The 8,021-nt window shown below is 41.7% G+C and overlaps 1 protein-coding gene across 3 annotated transcripts in view; it reads left to right on the top strand.

Annotated features, from left to right (window-relative positions):
* The first annotated feature begins 249 nt into the window (after positions 1–249).
* The window catches only part of LOC108155537 (histone-lysine N-methyltransferase, H3 lysine-79 specific), a 48,318-nt gene continuing 40,546 nt past the window's right edge, over positions 250–8,021 (top strand). For 2 of the 3 annotated variants that reach the window (XM_017286407.2, XM_017286408.2), the window contains exons 1-2: positions 250–479; positions 933–1,438. The gene's annotated coding sequence lies outside the window, so the exon portion shown is untranslated. The remainder of the gene's footprint in view (positions 480–932; positions 1,439–8,021) is intronic. The other variant, XM_033389763.1, reaches the window with a different exon arrangement.

The following is an 8,021-nucleotide window of genomic DNA, read 5'->3' as shown; positions in this document are numbered from 1 at the left end:
TAAAATTGTGTGGGCACGGCCGAGGGTTCTAAATAGCTAGTAATATTAGGGGGAATATCAAAAACGAAGAAAATGTATGATGGAACTAAAATAATTCGTCAGTGTATTAACGGTATATTTTGAAAATGAGAGGGTATATTTCTAAGGGTTACAAGCGTTAGTGCCTTTGCTCTTTCCGTTAGTGTATTTACTATCTGCTTCTGCCCCGTCTTCGCACAAAACGTTTCCTATTTCTGCTTTGTGTTTTTGTTTCTTCTCTCAGCGCTTGACGTGAACGGACGTCGCCGTGTCGTCCTCGTTGTCGTCGTCGCCGCTCGCGTTTGTGTGTGTGTAATATACCATTTTTTTCGGGGCGAGAATAAAACGTTTCTATACTTATACAATAAATTCGTAAAAAAAGCAACAAAGTTCAAACGTGAGTGCGACAGCATTGTGTTTGATAACTACAATTTATAATATATAATAAGAGAAATAATTACGTGAGTTTTGCTGAGATATGTGGTGTGTTGGTGTGTGCACGCGCGCCAGTCGGCTAGAAAGAGTCGGCAAATCAGTGCCTTCAAATATATACGTGTGTATATATTTATGTGCGCGATACATATGTATATATAAAGTGCTTTGCCTGCTTCTGTGCATGTGTGTGTGTAAAACAAATGCTTAAATTGCAACAAAGAAAAAATATATATGTAAAAAAGAAGAGCCAAGCAAAGCAGAAAGAGGAGAGAGAAGAAGTGCAAGAAGAAGCAGCAGCCGCCGCTGTCGTTAAGAGTGTATATGTGTGCGTGTTTGTGTGAGAAGCAGCAGCAGAGAGTGCATTTGTGTGTGCGTCTGTGTGTGAAAGAGAAGAAGCAGCAGCTGAAATTAAATCAAATTTAAAGATGAAAAGAGCAATATGTTAAAGTTTTTAATCAATTATTTCGCATTTTTTGCAGCGCCTGAAACAACGAAAAAATATACATAGTTCATAAGTAATAAAGTTAATTATAGTGTTTATAAAGTGAACTGGCGGTTTCAGCAAAACACTCCCCCCCCCACTACTACACCTCCCCACTACTTTCGCATGTGGCATGTTTTTACTGCTCGCGTGCCGCCAAAAAAAAGTGTTTATGAAAACGGAATCCACCAAATACAACGAATGGAATAGGATCCAACAACTTTTAAAAGATTGAACGAAGAGTGTGAGAGGCGTCAGCTAACAGAAAGAAGCAGCCATAAGAAAAAAAATATAAAAAAAACAGCAGCAGCAGCAATAGGAAGAAGTGAGAAGGAAGTCAAAGCCGGCAGAGCAGAGGAATAGCATTTCGAAGCCGGCAAAGAAGCAGCAGGCGAAAAAGGAAGCTGAGAAAAGAGCAGAGCAGCAGCAGCTGAGCCGGCAGAGAAATAACAGCAAAAAAGGGACAGAAGCAGCAGCCGGCAGAGCGCTGACTGCGCAAAAAATGTGAGTACAAATCCAACAACAACAACAACAGAAGAGAGGAGGCAGTGCAGTGCGCGCCCTTTTCTTGTTTTTGTAATTATTCGTTTGGCTCTTCTTTGCATTCCCGCACTACCGTTTCTTATTACATTTTTCTGCTTCAATTCTTAAATTTATTGAGAAACTCTGTGAGAGAGTGTGTGTGTACGGCCCGGAAATGGGTTGCGGTTATAATGATAATGGGAGTGTGTGCCCTCCCTGCACCCACCCACTCCATTATGCCTTTTGATAAGAGCGGAAATGTGCTGCCAGACCTTGGAAATGTATATCTGTGTGTTTTCTTTATTTACAACACTTATCGCTTTGCTTGTGGGCCGGATATTTGTGGGATTTGGGCCACTTTAATTGCACAACATTTGATTGTGGTTAAAGCGGAAAGAGCGTGTGTGTGGGATTACAGTGGGCATTGGCTGTGCTGGAAATGTGTAGAAATTTCTGGTATTTTTTGGGCAGATTTAATGCAGAATATAAGGTCCTATTTTCCTATTGTCATACATTTTATCTCCAAAATAAACACAAAAATATCCCTTTGTCCTTTTTCTCTGAACCAAATTGCTGAAGGCACTTTTCTGTCGCTTCATTTAGGGAAAATCCTTTTGTTCAAACGAGAGGACATTTAATCTCTCAATTAAGTTGGCGACATTTTCCTCCATTAGCCTTTCGGCGGCAAATCCAATAAGAATCTAAAACATTTACATACTGTCCACAATGTGTGTGTGTGTGTGTGTGTGTGTGTGTTTGTGTTTTTCTCTGTTTTTCCTGTCGCTTGTTGCCTTTCGTTTTATCGTTGTTGCCTGCCATCAAAAGTAATGTATGCTGTCGGTGGCAGTCTATAAAATCCAATTAAAACAACCAAAAAGTTGTACGCACACACACACACACACGCACACTCTAACACGTGCAACAAAAATACCCAAGTTAAAGCCCGGTCTTTTATTTCTTTTTCTTCTTTTTCTTTTGATTACAAGCCAAAGACCAAAAACCAATTATGGCCAACTAGTTAGACTTGATGCCAAGATCGCCAACACACACACACATGCAGAGTAAGCGGTATAGGAACAGTGGGAGCGGGAGAGAGAGATGGATATAGGACCACTGTGTGTTAGAGATGGGGAAAAGTTTTGGGGCTCCCCAAAGCCACAAATTTTTAAAAGCCTTCAAAAATTTTAGAGGAAAATAAAACCAAAGAGTGTATGAATTTTAATGGCTGCAATATTTTTGTATATATAACCGTTTCCAGGAGGATTTATTCATTCTCTGCCTGTTAGTATTTTTTTCGTGCGTGAATGGCGTCTATCGCGCCCATCCCTAATGCGTGCCATTTTCCCGTTTAGCCCCGGCCTGACTACAGTCCACACACCATCCACACAAACAGACCCAGGCACAGTGGAACTGTCAATTAACAGTTGTTGCAATTGTTTTTTCTTTTATGCTTTTTGCATAGAGAGAAAGAGAAGGATAGAAACAGACCGAGGCTCGAATTCGTCTCCAGAATTAATTTCTCTTTTTCTTTTCGACTGCTTTTAGTTGCAAAAAAGAAAAGAAGTAATTGCCGAAAGAGAAATCTACACAAAAGAGGAAGGAAAATTAAGTGGGAGGACAGAGAGAGAGAGAGACAGGAGAAAAAAACGTGGGCAAACTAAACAAAAATAAGTTTCTTCTGTTTGTTGTTGCGGCTTTGCCTTCGGCACTCTGCTGCTGCATTGGATACCCATACACACACACACACAATACACCGACACACACTCGAGTAAAATTAAAAGAGAAGAAAAAAAAAGACAGAAACAGACAACGGCCGCTGTGGGCAGCGCAGCGCATGCACTATAGCGGCAGAGCGTCGCAGCTTCTGCTTCCCACTTTATTTCGCCTTCATTGATACCCTTTTGAAAGAGAGGGTATATTTGTTTTAAGTAGATTTTGTCTTCGATCATAGATCTGTGGAGGAAATTGTATATTTCTTATGAAGCAAATATAATTGAAATTCCAAAAAATATAAGAGGGTATCCTAAACCTCGCCACCCAAGAATATAGGCTTTCGTTCAGCGCCTTCTACTGTCCTGCTGCTGGCATCTCTAAAGCAGTGCCTCTGCCTCTGCGGTTGCTTCATCTTCTTCCTTGTGTATGGATATGCATATGTGTGTGTGTGTGTGTGAGCACATCTGCATATATGTATCTCTGTATGAAAGCTTGTAAAAATACCGTTGCCTTGTAATGTTTATTGTATTAGTAAAGTTTTTGGTGTGTTGTGTGTTTTTTTCTTGTCTGTTGTGCTTCTGCCATCTCTCTTCATCTTCCTGTTTGGCACGGCACTGTTTCTCCAACTTCAATTCCCATTTGCATCATTTACAGTGGAATTAAATGTTATTAATGAGAAAATAGAGGAAAATAAGCACAGAATATGAATGGAATACAAGGCGTTGGAAAATTTCCCTTGAGGGGACACCAAAAGCAAAGACTTTAGAGATCTTCTTCTCCTAAGTTTTTATTCAACAAAAGTATTTCCTTATTTATATGTTTACTCTGAGATCAAGGAAAATTGAGGAAATTTTATAGTTTTATGCCGCTGCCTCATCGTTGCATCTATAGATGCTATATCCATCGAATTCATACAGCAATTGCCTTTTGTAGCTCTGTGTATCTGTGAGATACGAAAATAGTTGGATTTTGGAAGTTCGCTGCCGCTGCACTTTTTCATGTGGTGGACGAAACAATGCCATAAATACAACAAACTGTGAAAGAGAAAAACACAGAAATAGATAAATAAATTGGTGGCAAAGAACAAGGAAAAAACTCGTACAAAAATAAAAGGGGAGGGTGCACGGTGGATTCTATGTGGGGGAGGTGTGCGGCCTGTTGTAAAATCTTGTTCAAATATTTAGAGAATTTAAACTTAAATTTAGATATTTTCAGAGGGAAATGCAGAGTGCAAGTGGGATAAGATAAAAGTTCAAATGCAGCTGCAACGGAAACGAAAATAGATATTGGAAAAACTTTGAAATTATAAGAGATCCCTAAAGATCTGTCAATAGATTTCTAATCTACAAAGAAACCAAAAAGAATGAAGACTGAAAACTGGCAACATCGCACACACACACACACAACACCAAAGATCTTAAGCACAGAAGAGAGGGCCGGGCCGCTCTTTGAAGAGAAGAGGGGGGGATGCTGATTCTATTCCCAATCTCTGCATCTAATGTTCCGCATGGCATACAAAGTTGCAGTTGTTTCGTATCTTTTGAATAATAATAAAAAAAAAGCTACAACAACGGTGGAATCGGGAGAGGAAACCAATAAAAGCAGCAACAACAATCATTGCTGGGCCGCCAAATGCAGGGCAGGGCAGCGGAACAGGGTCCAAGGGAGTGGGGAGGGGGCCGGGGCCAGGCTTCACGTAAACTTCATTTACTGTCTGTCTGGTCTGCCTGCCTGCCGCTCGCTCTCCTTATCTGTCTATCCCTCTCTCTCGCTTACTCTCACTAAATGCTGCTGCTGCACGCAGTTTCTGTTTCGGTTTTTGCTGTTGTTTTTCTGCTGCTGCTTCTGCTTCTTCCTATTGCTCTTCTTCGGTGTTTGGTTTTTTCTGTCTTTTTTCTAGCTACAATACAAAATTACTTTTTGTGGCTTGACTGGTGAGGTCGGCCTCTCCCGCCAGCCATTCTCTCTATCGACATGTGTGTTGTGTTCGTGTGTGTGTGTGGCTTGCTCTTCGTTTATCTCTTGCCTGTCTCCCTTTCTCTCTGGCTATGTGCCTTCTCTATCGCTATCTCTGTCTTTTGCTTATAGCTTTTATTTAGTTTTTTGTGCTTGGGTTTTTTTTTTATAATAAATGTTTGTGGGGTTCATTCAACTGTCAAAAAACCACACACATGAAAGGTGAAAAGAGAGTGCAAGGAGGGAGAGAGGGAAAGAGAGAGAGAGAGAGAGCGTGAGATCGTGCATAGAAAATAAATAAAAATACGTTTGGCTCTGTTTTGGCTTCTGCTTCTTCTGCTCTTTGTTGTTGTCCTTTATTTTGGTGCACATTCACATGCCATACGGGTATGACACTTGCTTTGGTTGCACATAAGATCATATCAAAAGTAAGTGTCACTCCATAAGGGCAAACCATACGGATATGATACTTCGTTGAGCATCAATTTCATGAATATTTAATTAAGTAAGTGTCATATTTATTGAAATGTTTTGTTTTTTTTTTTGCAAAACTTCGCTTCTTTTATTCCTTAATTCGTTAATTCATTCATTCAATCAGTCACCAATCAATTCTACAAATTGAGGTTAATCCTCCACATGCCCCCCCCCCCCCCCCCCCTCCCCCTCTCTTAACCTACTCTTTGCCTTTTTTTGCGCTTCTTTGTGCATTTTTCTTTCTTGCCAATTCGGCATTTAATATGGGGCTTCGCTTCGCTCAAAATCGAATCAGCCATCGATGGTCACCCTACAGGCCCCACTGACCCCCCCTGCTCTCTCCCTTGCCCTTTTGGGGGCCTGAAGTCAATGGATTTTTTGGTAGCTGTGTGTTTTCCCGCGTGTGCTGTTCCCATTTAAGCTTTAAGTTTTCCCTCGAAACACAAAAATCGATGGACGATGGCATTTTTTTTCGTTGAAATGCAAAATGTTTTTCTGTTGTTGTTGTTGTTTTGCTCTAGTTTTTGTCCAGTGGAAATTTGTTTGTTTTTCCCTGGCGTTTTTCGTTGATTTTTCCTCTCTCGCTGCTGCCAAAGCGGAAAAGCGGGAAAAACATGTGCATTACAGTTGGCCAAAAGACACAGTGGCGTCGCCTGTCAAAAGTTGCGAAAAACATAGCCCCAAAGGGTGGCAGAGAGAGAGAGAGGGGGGGGCGTCAAGGAAAATCCAAGGAAAACTAGTAAAATGATTTAACATTTCCATAGCGCCCCATTTTCCCAACACGCACGTAGAAATTGGGGAAAATTTACTGCAAAATGTATATAATTTTCTTGACATTTTACCCATTTTCCTTTTGCCCAAGGAGGTCCCGAAAAAGGCTTCAATTTGGGGGCCTTTTTCCCTTTTTTTCTTTGATCAGATGGCGTGATTGACTGATTGACTTATTTATCAAGGATTTTGGGCATGTGGACTCGTTTTTGTTTTTGCTGTTTTGGCAGGACGTCAGTGCAGGCTGTTGGGCAATTATCCTTTTTTTTGGGAAGCAGCATTTACGTAAATGAGAACTCATTTGAAGGTAAAAGTATCTCATAAATACGCCTATAAAAAGAACACACGTAAAGCCCTACCCCTACTCCCTAACTAGGCATCTATGTTGCCTCTAACTAAGTTTTTGTGTAGATATCCTCCAAAGAGATCCTTTGAGAGAGAGAGAGAACCGCCTGCATCCCTCCCTGTATCTCATGTGTGTTCGTGTGTATCTCTGTATCTTTTCAGAGATACCTTTCAGTTGGCCTCCTTCTCCTCCTCCCCCCTGCCTCTGCGACAGATGGTTTATCCTGCTCCATGCTCTCCCTCTCCCCCGTCAAAAGCTTCATCCATTCTCCCTCCCTTGCCTCCTGTTTTCCTTCTCTTTCTTTCATAAGCATCCTGTCTCTTCCCTGAGTTTTTCCATAGATGGATTTTACTTTGGACGGGCCCGTCCGTCCTTTATGCTAAAAAGCCATAAACATAAACAAGGCACACACACACACACATGTCCCACCTCCTTCCCTGCCCTCCACGCCCTGCCGCCTCTTACATGGCAACAGCGAAGGAAAATCGATAACAATTTATATTGTGTGTGTGTCCCCCCTCTGGCCCTGTCCCTGTCCCTATCTCCATGCCAGATATTGCTTATGTATTATGTATTTTCGTTGTACATGCGCAAAATTCCACAGTCAACACTCACTAACACCAACAACGACCACAACAGACACAGATACAGATATAGATATAGATAAACTATATATAGAGAGAGAGAGAAGGGAAACGACAACGACAGTGAGACCCAGAGACTGTGCAACATTTTTCTCGGTAGACAAAACAAAACAAAAAGCGAAAGACGGCTTTGGGGAGGCGCCACCACCACCACCCCAAAAAAAACCCCTCAAACCAATGGAAATGCCGCCGCCGCCTACACCCAGAACCCCTGGCCTTCACAACGGTACTCTCTCTCTCTCTCTCACTCTCTCTCGCTCGCTCTCTAACCTCTGATTGTGATTCTGCTTTTGTTTGTGTACCCTTTTTGGGGGTAGCGAAGAAGAGGGTATGTTGATTTTGCAGAGAAGAAAGAATATTTCTATGCATACTGCTTCAAACACTGCTTCTTCGATGTAAAAAGGGTACAGGATCACTGCTTTAGAACTGCTTCACAGCTTAAGCTTCCGATTCCAACTGATTATACCAAAGAATCCTCTCTATTACACTGCTTGCTAACGGTAGAGTAAGAAAGAGTAAACCACTGCTTGCCAGGCCAGGCTTCCCCCCTCTCTCTCTCTCTCTCTCTCTCTCTCTTTATCCTCTGTCTGGTAAAGGTATCAAAAGCTTCGACACTCTGTAGAGACCTTCTGTTGTTTCTCCTGTCCCTCTCTCTCTCTCTCCC

Source organism: Drosophila miranda, chromosome 2 (genome assembly GCF_003369915.1).
Source record: "Drosophila miranda strain MSH22 chromosome 2, D.miranda_PacBio2.1, whole genome shotgun sequence".
Classification (NCBI taxonomy): Eukaryota; Metazoa; Arthropoda; class Insecta; order Diptera; family Drosophilidae; genus Drosophila; species Drosophila miranda.
Note: the sequence above shows the minus strand (reverse complement) of the source record. Positions and strands in the feature narration are given on the sequence as shown.